Source organism: Meleagris gallopavo, chromosome Z, assembly GCF_905368555.1.
Source record: "Meleagris gallopavo chromosome Z, MGAL_WU_HG_1.1, whole genome shotgun sequence".
NCBI lineage: Eukaryota > Metazoa > Chordata > Aves > Galliformes > Phasianidae > Meleagris > Meleagris gallopavo.
In genome coordinates, this window is record NC_139435.1 from 62,036,084 (window position 1) to 62,056,679 (window position 20,596).

Here is a 20,596-nt window from a genome sequence, read left to right on the forward strand (position 1 = left end):
GCAATGCCTGATCTTCTTCACTAATTGCCTTAGTTATTGCACAGGACTGCACTGCACTGATCTACCCTCTTCTCTCTTGAGGAGGTTCAAAATGCCTCTGGGTGTGACATGAAACAGAGAAGCAGGGTTTGTTAGTGCACATGAACACTTCTCCCTGAAGTGATTCTGGAAATACATTGCCAAGAAGGCCTCAGGCATCCTTCAGGCAATCCATTCAGCCTCACCAAGGCAGTCTAGCTGCTTGACGTGTCTGTAGTCAAAGAATTCAGCCTTATAGCAATGGCCAGAAATATCACATAATTCTAGTCTTCTGCTTTTATAGGCAACTATATCCAACAGCTCACTTCAGAAGTGATTAAACTTCCACATCACATTTAATTAAAAGATTTGCTTATGAATAAGCCTGTTGCTCAACCATACTGATCTATTTAGTAGGCCGAAAGTGGCGTAGACATTGCTAACATCAAGCAGTTAAATGGTTGAAGAAACTAATTGGAAATTGCAACGTGAAGTCAAATTCAAAATACATCATTCCAACAAATGTTACATTTTTGTGGGTGTTCATAGACCTTATTAGTATGTTTCAATAGTGCTTTTATTTGGTTTCTGCAAGATAACAATTTAGAATAATGGTAAGTTAATGTGAGAAGTGAAAAATGCAGGTAAACTACAGCGATTGCATGTGTGTGTGTGTGTGCGCATGCATGTGTTTTTAATCTGGGTCTGGAATACTTAACACTGCTACTGTCCAAATAACTTCGAAGTTAATGCCTTGAAAGAAACCATCTGCCTTAATCTTCTAGGAGATGGAATTGGATAGAGTAAGCTGTATGATGTGTAAACATTTAGCTATTTGAGCTTGAACAGAACTACATGATACATTGCTTTCATGAACCATGTTCCTCAGCTTTACGGAAAAATCTTACAAGCTTTTTGCAATTTCTGTTACTCTCCGAACTAAAATTATATTCTCAAAGGATTTTCCTGTCCATTTTCTACAATCCTAACATCCATTTCTGTGAAAGTGATTTTTGAAAATTAGGAAATCCTGATGATGTGTTTTCAGTTTGACTACTGTTTATTCTGTTGCTGGGTTTTTATACCTGCATATAGAAGAGTAGATAGTAACAGCTACAAGCCTCGCTAATTAATACTCTGTTGATACAAGATATGTGAAATGTATCTGATTTGAGAATGTATTTCTTGTGGTGAACCTACATATTTCTCAAAAATAAAGTAGTATTGTTGGTTGCCTTGATGAAAAAATAACTATATTGTGTAACTGACACCTTCATCTACACACACATTTACCTTTTTCAGGCAATAGAAATGTTTTCTCTGTTAGTTACTGCCAGTCTCTATGAAGTGTAAGTGAAGTGCGTTTATAAATATTTCTACCCAGAGAATAGTATTTATACAGCAGTCATCTCTGTCCTAGAAGCCTTCCCCTGACTGGTGTTTAATTCTGTTGTATTGAAAGTGCGTGTAACAAGTCAAGCTTGCAACATCCCTCAAATGAGTTTCAAACATATGGAATGGATCCTCTTGGATTTGTTGCTGCAGTCATAGCAGGTCATGTAAATTGTATTTTTCTTTGAGTTTTAGCTGTTGAGTTTTTAATGGCTTTAGATATTTGCATCTCATAAAAGCAACTCAAGCAGTCTCCAAGTGGGGGAGATTTGCAACACTTGATTCCAGCAGACAGTGGCTGGCAACATGGCCAATGAGAATTTAAGTTCCTTTCAGAGAAATGGAAAGGGATGTAGAACTAAGAGCCATCCAGTTCCTCTGTCCTACACTACCTAGCTGGCTAATAATAAAAGTTCACAGAGACCAATAGATGATATTCATATTGAGTAAAACTATGTGTCAATATGGTAAGTGGATTTTTAATCCTTTTTTTTTCTTTTCTGTATTACCATTACCCACATCTTCAGCTATTTCTTTCATCCATATTTTGTTTCTATATTTTGCTCTGGTCTCTTGGTTTCTTTTTTCTTGGCTGCTTACTGATGAAAAAGAGGTTATTTTACTAAGTGATCATACGCAATACTTCCAAATTTCTTCTTACAGGAGTTACTGAAGGACAGGATCCAGGGTATTTGAGGGATTGAGTTCAACTCAGTAAAGCTCCGTACCCATATACGTATTTTACATACAGCTAGTCACAATCATAGGAATATAAGCTTATGAACAATATTTGCATCTTTTTTGACAGAATCTAAGAGAGGAGAGCAGGAGACATCAAACATAAAATGTGATCTCACCTCCTGCTCAAATTCATATGAGTAATTCTCTTTAGAAAAGAGAAAAAGCAGATTATTCACACCTCATGAAAGTATGCCATTTATGGCACAGTGTATCTTAAATCACTGAAGCATTATACTTTTATAAAACATTTATAATAATATTTAAAAATTCAAAATTATTTTCATAATATAAAGAACTATAAAGTCCATAAGAATACCTCTTGCAATGGCTAAAGACTGCTGCCTGCAGAAACATATAACAACAAGGTGACCACGTATGAATTTTCTCACATATACTCTCCCAGCCTTTGACCAGTCTGAAGACAGATATGCCTTTCAGAAACTAAAAAAAAAGTTATGTATTTTTATTCTATGATTTTGCCTAGTCACTTTACAAACCTTTGTAAAATATTACTATCCAAAACATGGCCATATGCTATGTGAAAACCACCTCCTTGGGTTGGTTTTGCATCTGTTTTCTGTCAGTTTTCTTTGGTGTCCTTTCTAGCTCTTGAAGTGGAACACACAGTGAACAGTCAATTCCTATTCATTGCCTCTATGACATTTAGATATACTGACCTCTGTCACATACCTTACTCCATTGTTTATTTTTCCAAACTGAAGAGTTCTCATTCAGAAATCTTCACTGAAGAGTCTTCATTTAATAATTTCTTATTCAGGACTAATTCTGCACTTTTTTGTCTTTTTTATTTTCTTTCCCCTTTCTCCTAACTTTTTTCAGTTCTCCTTTGCCCTTTCATTCTAATCTATATAAAATATGCTGGTACTTCTATATGGACAAAAGTTTATCTCCTTTGGAAAGGGTATCCAGAGATTATTTAAAGATAATATCTGCTGGATAAATGCATCACGTTCCTTGGCACCTGTTTCAAATGTTTTAGTATTTGTACCTTAGTTGAAACCTGGCTAATATGAACATGAATTTGCAAGTAATGGATCTGGGTAGATCAGTTACTGATTGATAGTGGTTAGGATTTGCTTGTTGGCCAATTCTATTCTGCCAGGAGCACCTCTGAGACATCTCCAGGAACAGGGATTTTGCCTCTGTGACATTGGTTGTTTGAATGGATTTGTTCCTTAGATTATTCTCTGTGGTTTGAGGATGTTTTTGATGTTGTTGTTGTTGTTGTTTTCCTTTCCTGACAAATGTTTTCTCACTACATAATTCTCAAAGGCCACGATGAATCTCCGCTAGTAATTATGCCCCTAAATGTTTTATTCAGTTTTCTGTTCTATAAGTTGAAAACATGACAGATGGTGTTTTCTTTGCCTAACATGGAGGAGTTGTTTATACTGGCATAGAGTAAATGGTATTTCCTTACTTCTCAATGATTTTATGTAGTTTTGAAGAAGAACAGAAAAAAAAGGCTGGAGTTCAAGGAGACTTCGAAATCTTTGGGAACAGGATTCCTAATTCTGGAGAGAGACTCCTTTCATTTTATGTCGCCCATGTATTTTAATTCATCATTCTTGAACTTGCTAATACATTACTGTGTTCTCATAAGGAATTTATGTTTTAATGGCACAGTATGTTTAATGGCACACTATTACTGACCTTAGAAATGTTATTTATTCTTCAATTTGAAACATTTTTCTTTCATCAATGACTATTCAGCCTTTGTTTTTATTGAGCATTTAGTTATCACTTCATACATGGTTTGACATTAAATAATTGGTGATGCTTTGAAACAGGTCTTTCTGATTATTCAGGACATCCTTTTCTGTCTTCCAAATTAATTCTAGCTGTATTTTACGAAAAAACCTGCACTTTTTCCAGAGTTGCAAATACCCTGACATATCAGCCTTCACCTGAGGTGGAGGATAAGGATATAAACAAGTTATTCCTTGCAAGCATTGGGATTTACAAATAATTGTTGCTGAACTTGCACAAATCGGAATATCCATATACAGTTTAAATACAATAAGTAACTGCTTTTTTTCTTCCATAGATGCAAGTTTACTGTGACTGCGAAACATAAGGTCTACACACATGGCATTAATGCCTTCAATAAGACTTTTGTATGACTCGAAGATTCACTTGTCTTGAGTTTTGGGAGATGCTTTTGCTTCATGTTGCGGGAACACCAGTCTGTAGATGACAGCAGAAATTTCTGATTCATGAATCATTATGATTTAGGCTGACATTGATTGAATGGCTGTTATAAAAACATCACCATTACTGTGTCTGGTACAGCCAAACCTATAGAGAGCCAGCATAGGCAGTCTTTGCTTCCGTCTGAATGTGGTTAAAGGGGCACTGCTTCATGGTAGTTCAAAACTTGAGTCCATAGACAGAACTTCACTTTCTTTCAACAGTAGTCATGAAATTCCTCAAGGCTCCCTTCTGAGAACTACAAGTAAGAGTTTGTGATTAACATCAACTCTAAAATTCCAGTGTTTCAAGAATATAACTACAGCACATAGGATGATAGAAGGAGGAGATTAACTAAGTAATATTCTTATTTATACAATCTATTTACCTTGTGAAAAGGTAACTTTATTCCAGTGCATCTATCACCTCTTTTTAAACAGGCTTTCATAAAGAGCATGTCAGTAGTTGAGTGCTTTTAGAATACCAATGGCACAGGATATGCATATTCTGATCCATTTAAGGGTGGTAAATACTTGATCTTCAAGCAGTTCTCTTCCACTTATTCTACATCTTTTTTGCATGTGTGTGTGTGTGTGTGTGTGTGTGTGTGTGTTTTCCAGATAATAAGCAATTTACTTGTTTATAAGCTTGTCATGCATTTCACTTGCTAAGAATGGGATTTTTTTAATGAAATCTACTTTCTGAGAAATGTGTTAAGAGCCACTAGAAATCTTACTAATGTACTTCTATCTTGAATTTATTTGTGTTTAAATTGCTTTTAATTTTTTTCCATTTTATTGTATGATAGGCAGAATTGGTTGTTAAGTTGCTATATACTTAATGTTTCTCCCTACCCTAAGCACTTATTGTTTCATAAATTGAACTCCTTGAATGTGAAGAGGCCCTCATCGTAGGTCTAGAGAGCACTTAGCTCATCCTGGTTCTTCCTAATGGGTTTCAAAAGCACTTACAATCACTGGGTAGCATTGTCATCTCATTTTCTAACACTGATGATCTGAGCCCACTTATCTATTGTGTTTGTACAACTGGTTCAACTAGAAATAAGACTTGAACATTTAGGTTTCTCCATATGAGATAATCTCAGTGAAGATTGATCTGCTGAATTGAGTGAGTTCTAAATGCACCATTAAAACATGCTCCTCAGGAGGGCAGTGTTGAATTGCTAGTTTTCACCTTTAGTCGGTTTTGTGTGTTTGTGTATTTGTGCACATGTATGCACCTCCGTATCCTAAAAAGAGCATGCTATTTTTGTCTCTTTCAGACACTTTGGATATGTCTCCTTTCCAAATGGTTAAGTTTCCTCACGCTTAAAGGAAAGCAAATTATATTTTTGTTTGTCTTTCTTTGTCGGGTATTTTGATCTGCATATATATCTGTAGGCTTGAACAGTGGGAGTGAGTTATGAAGGTCTTAGTAAACATTTGAACTTTTACAAACTTGCTCCAAATTAAAATTGCCAATCTCATAGATGTATCCTTATCTAAAGAAAAAAAAAAAAAAAAAAGTCTTACTGTATTGAAAGAATAAATACCAGTATCTAATCACTAGTTGATATTTCATTTTTGATGGGAATATCTTCAGGAAACCTTATGGAGAAATGGGGGCAGTTACGTATTTTTTGTCAACTTGTCTTATTTTTTGATGGCCAAATTACTCACTGCTTTTAACTGATGTTATTATTACAACTTCTTGCCTAGTCGTTTTTCTAATTTACTTACATTTGGCCATGATTTTCCACCATAATTGAAAGATTAACAATCAGGAGGAGGATATAATAAATTACTGGAAAGCAGTAGGTGGAACTAATATGATGTGGCGACAGTATCCAAACCTAGTATTTAAAGGCTTTTACATGCCTACAGTAAGTCTTCATGGCATTTGAGTGTCTCTGCAGCATTTATAGCTGTACGAAAGATGACAGCAATATAGGTTTGTTAATGCCAACAGGAGAGAAGATTTGGCAGTCAAAGACTCTCATAATTATAGAATGGCTTGCATTTGAAGTCATAGGCTTTCACTGATGGGGTTTGGATAGAGCACGTTAGGTGGCCCACGCAGAAGTCTTTGATGTTGACACTAATGCTGATAACAGCTTCAAGTAGATTAGTGCTAATAAAGCTTTTCTTACTCTTGGTAGGAAGCACACTTCTGATTAAACTGTGGTTGTATACAATGCACTGTGTGTGTGCAAACATGTATGTGACCCCTGGTGTCACTTCCAAGAACTCCACCGCCTGGTTGGTTTTCAGAAACAACGTTGCGATAACTAGAGAGTCAAAAATGCTAGCTGAGTTTCGGAGCACTTTGGTTTCTAGTCTTCTGCAGTATGTCTTCATATGGTTTTTTTTTAAGATGCTTTTTCCTGCTGAAGTAAAGATATCCAAGGAAATATTGCTCTGGGCAACTACAAGAAACACCAGATGCACTGGAGCCCTGCAGTACAGTGACAGTGAGTATCTAATCCACTTAATGCTGGACATGCCTTATATTCTGTTTTTGTTTTTTGTTTTGCCAGGAAGTCATAGAATCATAGACTTGCTCAGGTTGGAAAAAACCTTCAAGATCATCAAGTCCAAAGATCACCAAGTCCAACTAACTAGGAACTAAGACTTCAGAACAAAGCGATGCCACCCACTTCATTCTGTTCTTTCCACCGAGGCTACAGAGAGCCAGAAAAAACAAATCAGGATGCAAGCTAACTTAGATGGTGATGGCAGTACCTCCACCAGACTACTGACCAAATTTCCAGGCCACACATATCTTTTGTGAGAGCATTTTCTGCCTTTCAATTTGACTCCTCTGAAAACAAGTTAGGGAAAAAAAAAAAGAAAAAAAAAGAAAAAAAAAAAAAACATGATAAAATTTGTTCTGCTTTTCTGATTATGACATTTCACTGAGTATAGACACGAGGAGGAACAAATCTGTTATTTTTCTGTCTGTTCCAAAGACTGCTTTCTTTTTCTAGTCAATAAATAAATAAACAAATAAAAATAAAAGCCCACATTCTCTTTGCTGAGAGCTGAATCTAGAAGGTCATTTCTGCCTGTACCAGCCAAGATTTGGAACTTACTCACAAAAGTACAGTGGCAAAATTTGCTGGTTAGAACAAGCTATGCAATAACTGAAACCATTGTTCATCAATCCTGTTTAGAGAAGGGTTTTTTTTTTTTTTTTTCCTGGAATGACCTTTGGACAGTAATGCTGTCATCTGCTTTGGTGTCCTCTTCTTTGGCTTCTTTTGGGCCTTACTGCTATCATAGAACATCAGAATAGTTGAGGTTAGCAGGTGTCTCTGGAGATCAGCTGACACCCCTCATGCAGGGGCACCCAGAGCAAGGGTGCCCAAGACCACATCCAAGTGACATTGAACTATCAGCAAGGAGGTTTCACTGCCTCCCTTGGCAATCTGTGCCTGTGGTGCATCGTCTGTGCATTACTGATTATTTCCTGAGGTTCAGAAGGACCCTTCTGCATTCTGGCCTGCCCATTGTTTCTTGTCCTGGCACTGGACATCACTGAAAAAAAGTGCCTGGCTTTGCACTTCTGCACTGTCCCTTAAGTTATTTGTATATATTGATAAAATCCTCCTTAAGCCTCCCCTTCTCTAGATAGAATAGTCCCATTTCACTCAGACTTATCTCATAAGAGAGGTGCTATAGCAGACCAACAAAAAACACGTTGTCTGTGGTATGTCTAGAATTGTCTCAAACAACTGCAAGATAAGACTGTGACAAATTGAAGGCTGGAGAGTAGGTGAAGAAGGGACTGCTGTGAACAACAGGATGATCTTGCTCTATCTTAAACATTCCTCAATATTTCTGGTTTGCTGCAAACTCGCTTGTTGATGACACCTGTAAACCTAGTAAGCATTTGAGACTTTGGTTCTTCAGAATTCCTTGATGAGCAGTCTCACAGACCAAGAACACCCTCATGTTCTGCTTTTGACTGGACCAATGTGGGTACTCCAAGTAGTGAACTCTTCTCTGCCTCTCTCTCCCACTCTCTCCCCCTTTCTCTGCACCCTTCTGTCTCTTTTCTTTCTTTTTCTGTCATAAAATTGTTTATTTTGATTTCTCATGAAGTTGCATAGTTTAGCCACATATCTTAGATAGATAGAATTGTAAGAATGCCAAAACCTTTAATGTAATTGTAGTACAGAGGTTCTCATTATAATTAATGATTATGTTTGAACTGTAAGTATTGTTTTATCTTTCTCTAATGAGGGAGATGTGTGAATTTGGTCACCCCTCCCTCCCTTTATGGGGAGAACATGACAGATGCTTCAGTCTCTAGATTACCTTTGTGTCTTTTTGTTGGACTCTTTCCAGTACAACCATGTCTTTCTTGTACTGGGGCGTCTAGAACTAGACCCAGTACCCCATATGCAGCTTTACCAGTGCTGAGTAGAGAAGAAGGATCAATTTCCTCCACTTGCTGGCTTTACTTTGACTGATGACTGGGGCTATTCCTTCCCAGGTGTAGGACTTCACACTTATGACAGCTTCTACTCCAAAAAAGCACTGGAGGGAGAAAAAAAATTAAAAAAAATGTGGACTGTGGCCAGTCCTCCAAACCTGGAGATACTGTACCATTTTGTTCTTCTCAGGCTAGACTAGCAGTCTGCTACAGTAGTAGATCAGTAGATACATAAACGGCTTGTTTTGAACCTTTTTATTTTTTTGAGTAATAAAAAGACAAGTAGCAGATGAAGAAAATTGCCTTTGAATACTAGTTCAGGATGTTGTTAATGAAGTATTTTTAGGCTTTTCAGCCTATATTTTAGTGAGGCTTGTTTTTACATAGTGTTGTGTGATGAATGTAGGAATCACAATGAAACACAGATATTAAGTTAGTTGCCATTAGAATTAGTTCACACATCTTACCCTCAGGAATCACACCCAGAAGCAGCACTGAAGAAGATAGAAACCTCAGTGTTAACTACACATTTTCTCTCTGCCATTCTAACTCTACTAAATGAGGATACTATATAGACAGTGAACAAAAGAACTCTTCTGGGACATTGTATGTGAACCACACTTTGTCCTGGCTCACTGTAATTTGGTTTAATTACTTCCTATATGAAATATTTTTCTTAATTTCCCTCAGTAGGTGTACTGGAATGGTTGTGCCACAGAAAATTAAGTATTTCTGCCAGTATTAGCAAGAATGGAATTACACTACAAACATCGAGGTCATAAGTAACACCATAATCATGGTAAAACCACAGCTGCCTTTCCTGCTCCTGTATAACTGCAGGTGGTATAATTGATGTAATTACTTTAATGTGTTTAAACGACTTCACAGAGGTCACAACAGGTGTAGAATCTACCTCCCAGGGACAGAGCTTAGCTTTGATTTTTCCTTTGAGTGGCCTTTGACTTGCATTTGCCTAAAGTTAGTTCAAGATTTATATAGCAGGATAATCAAAGTGGTAAAAAAAAAAAAAAAAAAATAGGCAATGTGTAGTAAAAATGTGAATATTAGCCAAAATGTCTTCCTGAATTTAAAAACAATGGACATGTCACTATTCTCTCTAACATAGTCACTTTGCAAAAGAATTATCCAGTGTCATTTTTGAATCATAGAATCGCCACGGTTGGAAAAGACCTCTAAGATCCTTCAGTCCAACTGCCCCCCACCATCTCTATTTCCCATTAAACCATCTCCCTTCATGTAATACCCAAACATTTCTTGAAACATTTGCTTTCCTGCTTTCCATGCTTTTCTGCTCTTCCTCCTCCACCCGTTACACTCTTCAGTAATAGTACATCCTCTTCAGATAAAAATTTACATAGGTACCATTATATTTATACATGTAGTAGTCCCTTGGGCTACTGCATTATTGATTATTAAAATGAAAAACAGAGGAATTATAGCATGTCAACACACGGGTTTAAATGATGTAACCAACAGAAGTTTAAATCTTGCATTATACATCACTTCTTTACTATGTAATAGCAAGAATTCAGCTCTAGTGGCATATGAATGAAACTATTTTTCTAGAAAATAGTCATACATTGCCAGGGAACCTGCCAGGGAACACAGAACTGCTGGAATCCTCACCTACTTCTAAAGAAAGTTGTGTTCCTACAGTGCCCTAAGTTTTATCAATAAAATGACAATTCACCAGTAATTTTATGTGCTCCTGATAGATTTTTTTTTTTAAACCATCAAACAAAAAACAGCAATACAATATACTACAAAACAAAACATTCCATAGTTTGGCACCAGATATTAATCATTTTTTGATGCTTTGTGATTATTCTAGAGGTAAAATTGATAATACCTATTTACACCAACTAAGCATACTGTCAGAGGACTTCCTTGTCCTTGGGAAAAAGCATCTAAAAGTGTAGCCCCCGACTAGAATCAAATCTGGTTGAGTGAAAAACGCCCCATTTCTATTGAACCTTATTCTCAAGGTCTATTTCCATCAGAAAGAATCGTGTTCCAGCTTGTTAAAGGAATAATATTGTATCTTGAAAAACAGGATGATACAAATGAAGTCTCAGACTGTAATGAGATAGGTACGGATCTTTCTCCACAAAGAACACTGACTCTGGTCAGTGCTCTAAATCAGACAGCAGATACTCAACATCTGTGGATGGAAGGATCCTAAGAAAACACAGTTCTTGCCTACACCTTCCCGAGTGCGTAAAGGTATAAAATAGTTTTCAAGTGCACACATTGAAAGTTACAAGAAAGTAACTTGTTTGATATTTTAAAATTTGTTCCTCCATGATTCTCAGTCATGAAGGACTTTGCTAAATGGTGGGAAAATGCACATGGAATGTGCTCTGATGGAGAGAGCCAAACCTTGGGACAGAGCGGATAAAGAACTCAGGCACTGTAGCAAGGTGTGGGCAAAGTAGAGCAGAGGTTCTCTAGGAACCTGTATGATCCCTCACACATCGTGAAAAGAATTATTTTCTTGTATTCACAGAACAGAATCACAGAAGCATAGAATGGCTGGAGCTGGAAGGGACCTCAAGGATTATCAAGTTCCAAACCCCCTGCCATGGGCTGGTTTGCCAGCTGCTAGATCAAGTACTAGATTAGATTGCCTAGGTTTTCTACCCAGCCTGGTCTTAAACACCTCCATGAATGTGGTATGTACAACCTAATAAAACAAAATAATGGTTTATACAGATCTGTAGCATTCCTTATTTTTATCCTCAACTTTAATACTCTCACTAAACAGAATAAAACTTGGGTGGATATGAAGAACTCAAACATTGTAATGCCAGAGATGTATTTGATTTTGATAGATTTGGAGCTTCATGAACACATGTAGGAGCTCCACAAATCCATTTATACTCTTTAACATGCCAATAAGAAGAGTTTACTCACAATGTAAATCTTGCAGTCGCTAATTCTGACATAAACCATTAATCTATTCCATGTTAATTCTAAAATTCTTTTTAGTGTAACAGCAAATAACAGCTGTGTCAGATTTTAAAAAAATATTTTTCACCTGACTTAGCCCTTTCTTTCTCTGATAGTGTGGGGTGGAAGGTCACCCCTCTGCCTTCTTTTCTCGGCTGAACAAGCCCAGCTCCCTCGGCCTGTCTTCACAGGGGAGGTGCTCCAGTCTGCTGATCATCTTTGTGGCTCTCCTCTGGACCCTCTCCAACAGCTCCCTATCTTTCTTGTACTGGGGCTCCAGACCTGGACACAGTACTGCAGATGGGGCCTCACAAGAGCTGAGTAGAGGGAAACAATCACCTCCCTGTCCCTGCTGGCCACCCCCTAATGATTTGGTTCAAAATGTAATTCCTTTTTCTCATTTTAAATTGATTATTTCTGTATCTTCAGTTGAAGTTCCTATATTCATTGTCTTGTCAACCTAGTGGCTGACTCTTAGCAAACTTCCTAGCACTGATCATTGCAGGGAAGTTTCAACATCATTTTTGAGCTAGGATTTTGAGCTAGGATGTGCCCAGATGAAGAAGCACTGTGAAGAGCCCTTAGCTATAGCCAAGTAATTCTGCCACAGAAAGGACATAACCCTGTCAGGCTTGCTCTGATCCTGAGCTAAGGAGCCCTGCTCTGAAGGATAATGGTATTAGGTATGGCATCATTCACTCCCAGATTCAGCCTTCTATTTTATTTGCAATTCAGGAGTGTCTTATATGGCTGTACCTGCTTTTGAGTTTCACCATTACAGTGACCTACACAGCTTCCAAATAGTAACCTTTCACATACAGGAACAATTCCAAAAATTATTCTTTGCAATTGCACTCGCTGAGTCCTTGTTTCTATTTGTCTCTTTGTTGCTCAGTATAACTTGTATTTCTGCTTGGCTCAGAAGATGAAAGTTATACAGCTGTTCATTCCTGAGTGTCAATCCAGGGAGTACATCCCACCCAAATGCATATCTCAGGCCTCAAAGCTGCTATTCAAGAGGGGCCAGATCTATCTACACTGCATACAAATGTCCTCAGGTATCACAGTTATCCCACTAGGCTCTTCTAGCAGCTTCTCTGCTCCTGACTTCACTGGCTTTGCCAGACAGCCTTTAGAAGTGATCCCACAAAGACTCTTGCCACAAACCCCCACAGGAAAAGCTCACAGCAGTACAACCTTTCCACAGCTCCCCTGGCAAGTGAACTTCGTAGTCTTGTTAATGAAAGGAGTTAGGCTGCTTCTACTGGCCCAGCCTTTGCAGGAGGAGGCAGCTGAGGAACATACTTTGTGAGCCTCACAAAATGAAAGATGGAGAGCATCAACCATAGAATTGATACTGTTCTGCTCACAGTGCTTGGCAAAAGCTGTTTCTGCAGCACTCAGTAACGAGAATCCAGCCCTCTGCCACAGTGTTGGGAATGCTGTACAAACTGTGCTGCACTTGGAGATGGCTCACTTTCTCAGGCTGTGTTCAGGCTGCTCTTAAGAGCACTTTTGCCACGTTTCTGTACAACTCAAGATGTATAAATACTCCTAGGAGAATCCAGGATCTTCTCCATGCTGTTAAAACACGTTCACCACTAGGCTACTCTCCTTTTAACTTGCCCTTTCCATGGAAATATTAGCCTACAGTGGAGGAAGATAGGAGAGCTTAACAAGATATAATAGTCTTACCCAACATGTCTTGTGTAAATATGAGTGTCCTTGCTAAGGAATTCTCCAAACAAAACTCAAACCTTCCAGCTTTGGGCAACATCTTACCCTTCAATTGACCCTGACCTAGGTGCTTTACATGCTTGTCTGCTGGCTAGATGTCAGAGCATGACTCCACCACCTCCCTGGGCAGCCCATCCCAGTGCCTGACCACTCTTTCAGAAAAGTAGTACTTCCTAACATGCAGCCTAAATCTCCCCTGGCACAGCTTGAAGCCATTCCCCCTAGCCCTATCCATTCTAACCAGATACTGCTCTGATAACATTTACCATTATGTAACACTGCATTGAAATGCAAAACAGACCTCGGGGTTGTTAGTTGTCTTTTTTTTTTTTTCCCTTTTTTTTTTTTTTTTTTTTCCTCTATTTTCTGTGTGGGGTTTTTTATTTGTTTTGGGTTTTTTTTGTTTTTTTTTTTTTGTTTTTTTTTTTGCTTAACTACAAACTGGTAGTGCATTACATTTCGTACAATAACTTAAGAATAATAATATTGAATTCTTTATCAATATAACTCGGATCATAGAGAACCAACAAAAAAAGTGTTTTATTTGCTTATTTTAGTTTATTTTATTTGTATTTTAGCAGTTCAGTGTCTGTCCTTGAAGGGTCTTGGGTTAGATTTTGAGAGTTTTGAGTTGTACCTCCCAGAAGCCCTAATTTTATGCAGTTCCTTCACCCTTCTTCATTATTGCTTACCACATGTAAGGGCATGTCCTTTATCTCTGAAATCAATCTGATATTTATGAGAGATTGTCAAATTGCAGCAGTTTCTTGCTGTGATAGTACTGTTTGCTTATCCACAGAATCATTACAAACCAACATTGTAATGCTATAATGGGACGGAAAGTGCTGCGATAATAGCAGGGTAGCAAAGTCTTTAGCTACAGCAAATTGAGAACAAGCCCAGATACAACAGCTGCAGAAATGAAGGAAAAGAGCTGCTTACCTTTAGAAGACCTCAAGGAGGAAGGGATCTCCAGCAAGAGCTACCCTTTTCTCTACTGCCAACCCTTAAATGAGATCTGGGAAAGGGTGGATCCTGGCTGCACCCCTTCAGGTGCATTGCATATACCTGAGCTTCCCTGGGTTGGCCCTGCCTTCCCATCAGATGCTCAATCATTATTTCAGGCTGTGACTTAGCATTTCCACTACAAACATAAAGTGTCTTTTCAAAAGTCTTTTAAAAAAAATAGGTGACTAAACTGGTACGTGGATTTCACCATCTTCTCATCTGCAGATGAGAACATCTGATTTCCCAGAAGCATATAGAAATATATTTTAATAACACTGAACAATACTGTTTTCTGGCTGGTAAACTTTCAAGCCAGCAAGCTTAATATATAGGCTGCAAATACATTAATGGCTCTAGTTTAACATTTCTGATTTCTGTCTTGCTTACACTGGAACACACAGGGCAGTATGAAAGATTTATGCAGCAGCCCTTTGAACCAGTGAAACCTACAACACAAAGGGAGTCAGCAAGAAGAGGAGCACTCAGATCTGTTCTTATTTTGTGGCTTGTTTACCAGGCTGCCTGCATGGACTGGAACTTTCTTTGCTTTTCTTCCTGAAGCATGTGCATGAGCTGTATGGCAGAGTGAGGTGCAACTTTCTATACTCTCTCTGCTATCCTTGTTAAATACAGAAATCATTTTAATGATGTTGTTGTTGATGTTTGTTTACCTGTTTGCTTATTCTGTTTTTTTGTTTGTTTGTTGATTTTATCCTGTTGCAGCTTTACAGGCAGGATTTCGGATGACAGAGCAGATAAAGCAAGTTGCAACAATGAGTACTCTACAGAAAATTACTTTATCTTTTAAAAAAAGTCCATGATTACTGATGTTAGTGGATTTTCCTCATTTATTACTTTATCACTACAGCTTGTGTGCTAGCAGCTGTACAATACTCAGCTCTGCATCTGAGAGTAGAAATCATATAATTACAATGCAGCCAGCAGCATATCCTCTCTGCATATTCATAGTGACTTTAGGTACATTATTTCCCAGCAGAAGTTTGCTTGCATCTGCTGTTCAACAGCTCAGCACGTCCAAATGTGGCAAGTTTTCAACGACATAGCCTGTTTGAATGGCAGTTTGGGCGATGTCCATTCAATACAAGTACAGCAGATTCTGATGTTCTGTTTTGATCTGTTTGTACATGCAAGATATTTATACAAGTTTTCTGGGCATCTGCAGCTTATGCTCCACTCAGGCTGTCTGATTTCCCAGCCAGACAATCAAAATCCACTAGTGCATCTAGGCATAATTTCCAAGGAAGAAAAAGCATACATGTAAAGGAATTCAACTGCAGTGTACTTAAATACACTCTTCTGTTTACTAGTTACTTAGATTGGTAACAAAGCTTAAAGTAATATAATTTCATATCTTCTTTTAAAAATATTTTCTCTCTGACCTATGGTCTCCTTACAGAAAAACTATGTCAAGCATCTTTTCTTGTATATGGGAACTTTCTCTTGAAAACGCAGCACAGCTGTGCTACCTGATGTTCTGCATGTGAGCAGCCCACAGGGGAACTGGTTATTTTAAATGGAGAACATGAGTAAGTGCTTTGCTGGACCGCAGCCAGGATGTGTGGATCATTTCAGAGCTCAGCCCTTCCTTTCTTTGCTTTGTTATTTTTCAAGTTCAAAGTGTGCCAGTGTGCATCAAGTTAATATGGTTGAATTACTCTATAAAAAATAACTAGTAATTGCCTGACATTTTCAAGAGAGTTTTTCAAGGGTTGATTAAGGGCTACTTGTAGAAACTGGCCTAGTTTCCACAGGGCTATTTAAAACAAATAATTTCCACATGCCTCGGACTGCATTTGTTCATACTAGACATATTGTGACCCGTTTATTTTCAGAGATGGGTAAAAAATTCTCTTTTTTCCTGTCAGTAAACTTGTTGCCCTATATTTAGACAAAATATATATGACTGCATAACTGTTTGTGGTATTATGGCATTGGAAAAATATTGTCAACCAGGAAACTCTAAAGTACTGGGGTTCTTTGCTTGCAGAGTGCTTGGAATGTAACCACCTTTAAATCTGATTGCATGACACTGATGGTAAGAGGACCTGAGAACAAATAAAGCTTAGAATCAGCCATGTGTACTTGTTTTGGAGAATGAAGAGATCACGTGAGTTTGATAGCTCTCAAAATAAAGAGTTTTGTAGACATCTACTTTTCTAGGAAAGTTTTAAAAAGTAACGCAGGGCAAAATATTTATATTCCTTTCTTTGTCTGAGCAAACTTGTTAGATGCAAAACAAAAGCTGGAATAATTCTTCCTGATCCATTATTCAAAACATCTGACTTTTGTTTAGTTTATAATTCAGTTTACGTGAATGAGTGCTGGTGGAGGAATTTTGTCCATTTAAAATAGAATTGCAAGTTAGATCAAAACATTTGTACTTAAGATGGTTTAGAGTTTATGGTTTGACACAGCAACCAAAATAAGTGTAGTGAACTAGAAAGTTTGTTCTGTGTTTATGCAGATACATTATTCTCACAACGTAAGAAAAGTGTCCAATGTTTAACCCTGATTTACCAAATGGAAACTTGCACGTACATATTACACTCCTGAGGCTGCTAAGTGAGATTGGACTTTTGGCTTTTCTTTCTCATAAACTTGCCAAGCTGGAAAACCTCCTACATAACTGTTGCCTTTTTGGAAAATTCTTATACTGTTTCTTGGAAAGTGGCTGAAGGTCAGGCAGAGTTTGTTCTCAGTCTTACAGTATTTATAATTGCATAAGAAGGTTATGTCCTACTTCTCATTGAGGTCTGGCTAAAGACTACTGATGTGAAGGATGTGTGCTTGCTGACACAAAAGAAACCTTACTGGAGACAGAAGCAGCATTATATGCAGACCTCTGTACATGCTTGACATCTATATTTACATTCAGAAAATGTACTCAAGAACAATCTTTAAAACCCTTCAATTATATTCAAACTGAAGGAATTTTGATTCTAACAAGGGCTTGAGATAGGATCTCCAATTACATAGCTTTGAGATTATCCTGCTCGTTAGCATTGGACCTCAAAAACACAACCAAAAGATGGCAGAAGAAATTATCAAATATGTTGGAACATGCTAGTCCTTAAAATACAGGCACAGGTGGTAACAGGAGACCAGCGGTGGAAGCACCAATCACGGATGGCCATCCACTTGTCACTAATTGCGTGTCCTCATCCCAAGCTGATGAGTCTGGGTGTAGGGCATAACAAAGAGAACAAGAATTGCATGTGTCCCACATATAAAAATCCCATGTATGGTAAAAAAAAGGCATGTTACAGGGGGAAGATATAATCACAACTCCTAGCAGGAAAGGAACAAAGTAAGAGCAGAAAGAGAGGAGTGGCTGTACTATTGTCCTCCTCAGCTAAGGACACTGCCACTTGGTAGCCACAGCAGATCATCCTCAGCTTTGGTGGATGAAGAGTGCTGCTTTTATTTTTCTGCTCAGCATGTTCTTCTGTGTGCAAAGTAGTTTTACCATACCACCACACCACTGGGTTAAGTTTGGACTCTCCAGAGCTCTGGGAGGTTGTGTGTGTCGCTCACACAGAGCACATGAGTGTCTGTGTAAATCTGTGTTTTCTGCTCCAAGCTGTTCACGCAGTGCAGTGACTGATGCCACAGTACTGAGTCAGAATAAATGGGTACAGCAGCTCCCTCCTCTCAGTTTCTTTGTTCTGCTCTTACTTCTTATCCCAAGAAGTGATTTGACCAGGTACACATTAATGCACACAAGCACTTCCAGCAAAGCTAAGGGTCAAAGTGCTGCTTGCTTTCTCAGAGGCACATCTGAACAAATATCTCTCTCTGCACTTTTCTAACCTGCGTGCTTTGAATTCATGGCTTGCTTGCTTGCTACTGCCTGCCCCAGTATTTGCACATTGCTCAGAGGAGTGGAGTTCCACCCCATAGATCACAATTAACTGAATTACCAAAAAAAAAAAAAGTCTGGTTTGGGGATTAATGGGTCTGCTGTAGAGAAAATGAAACAGTTAATACAAGGAAGAAAAGTACAAGGGTGTGTGTGGTATTTCCATTTTATTTTCTCCTTCAAGGTTCATCTAATGCTCTGTTTCTGTTAGTAATAGAACTAGAAAATTGTGGGTGGAGGAGAAGCAGTCCATATGATCATATATAGATTCTATGGTGTTCCTGGGTTTTGGCAATGTCTCAAAATTAAAGGAATTATTTTTCTCTAGAAATGCTATTACTTGGATTGAATATTGAAAGAAAATGATTAGAAAAGAACTGACTTGTACTTTTGAGTACTGTGGAAGAAATTAACTTTTTGGTGTTGTTCTTTTTATGGCTTTTGAAAGGTATTCTGTGATTGCATACTCACTGCTCTCCTTCGCTATGGTAGTGCTGCAGGGTTGTAGCACATCAGTTCTGAGGTTGTCCCAGTAATTTCACAGAACATTTACTCACTGCGGAAGTTCAAAGCAACATTTCACTGAGCCATGCCTGGATAGACAGGCAATAAATTGCCTAAAATTCATGGACAAAAGCCCGAGTTGTTGCATTAAATCCAAATTATGTCATTAGCTGAGCACCAACACGTGCCTCCAGTCCATTAGGTAAGTTTCACCACATTCACACCGCTCTCTGGAGGTGATCCTCCCTTCTCTCACAGTGGCTTTGCTGACAGAGGAGGTGAGAGGTGAATGAGCATGAATATGAAGGCAATGCATAACACGGATACTGACTGAAAAACAAAGACTTTGGGGCAAACTGTCGTCTGGGAAAGTGACTGTTTTGTAAAGTGTGCAGGCCAGGCCCTGCAAATGACAAAATCTGGTAAGCTACCACACACAACATACCTCAGTGCCTTTTCAGCTCCCCCATGGCAATGTTTGAGACAGAGATCGCACAGCTGATCAAGCTTCCCTCTTTCCAACTCCTCCTTGGCCTTCAGGAGGATCCAGTTTAGCAGTTTATTTACATTAATAAGCAAACAAGACCAGAAACCCTCGCACCGTTGCTGGGAAACATAAACACTCAGGCTCTTAATTGGTATACTTTTTGGTTTTAATGGCCTTTTTAAGAGAAATTTTATTTTGTGTTTTTAAACATTGGTGTTTTATTTAGAAATTATATATTTGCTTACAAATGCACAACTGCTAGGAAAAAAAAGAGCCAAGTAGCTAAAAATAGAGAGGGGAAAGTCTTTCAGTGAAACACAATTTCCTGTCTGAACATGAAAGAGGAAAAATACTTCTGAGGCAATCTGAAATCACCTGCTTTTAGATTTTTTTCTTCATTCAGAATGCTCCAATCTTGTTCTTGGTACCTTTCTAGCAGACAGATGCTGAAAATATGCTGTATCAAAACCTGAGGGATTGCCACTGAGATGCTCCCTGTGTAATGGTGACCTTCAGGATGATGATTTTTCTTTGTATGAGATAAACATGAAACACAGCAGTGCTCCCATGAAGCTAGATCAGCAGTATAGCCCCTTTTAAAAGCTGTGCTTAGTTCCCACTTTCACAATCCTTGCTCAGGGGTGCTCACATTCACTGGTTACTTCTTTCAGTACAGATATTCTGTATGAACAATATCAAAGAGGAAAAAGCCAGGAGTAGAAGTTACTTCTATCTCTTGTTTTCATGTAACAGCTGTCATGCATGCAGCCCCAAAATCAAAACGGTTTCAGGAAGGATTTCCAGAGAAAGAATGATTTATGCTACTTCCACAGATGTGATTCGATACCAAGCACCAAGCTGCAGCTGATAAGACTCATTGTGACTGTGCTGTACCTTTCATGTCTAGTAGTACTACTGTATATTTAATCTGAAATACCTAGAAAACACTGAGTTAATTATAATAATTCCTGTAATTCCTATAATAATTCCTATAAGGAGCAGCATGCTGAAGTTAAAGAAAATCCTGCTAGAAATGTGGGATGAATCTGCTTCCTCCATGCTTTGCACACTTTTCCCCTTAGATCTCTGTGTTGCAGACTCTCTTAGTGCTTACTCTGTCTTCTCTTCCAACAACAGGATTCAAAAAAGGGAGAGCACATTAGGTCTTTTCTATAGACATGGAAATACAGCTTGTTTTGTCCCTTCCATTT

General features: G+C 38.2%; 1 long non-coding RNA gene across 1 annotated transcript; it reads right to left on the reverse strand.

The window, feature by feature from the left end:
• Positions 1–2,481: 2,481 nt before the first annotated feature.
• On the reverse strand, positions 2,482–19,463 carry LOC146542332 (uncharacterized). Its single transcript, XR_014880576.1, has 3 exons — positions 19,344–19,463; positions 8,682–8,903; positions 2,482–4,621 (listed from the first exon to the last, which is right to left on the reverse strand). It is a non-coding gene; the product is annotated as an uncharacterized LOC146542332 (long non-coding RNA).
• Between the last annotated feature and the right edge of the window lie 1,133 nt (positions 19,464–20,596).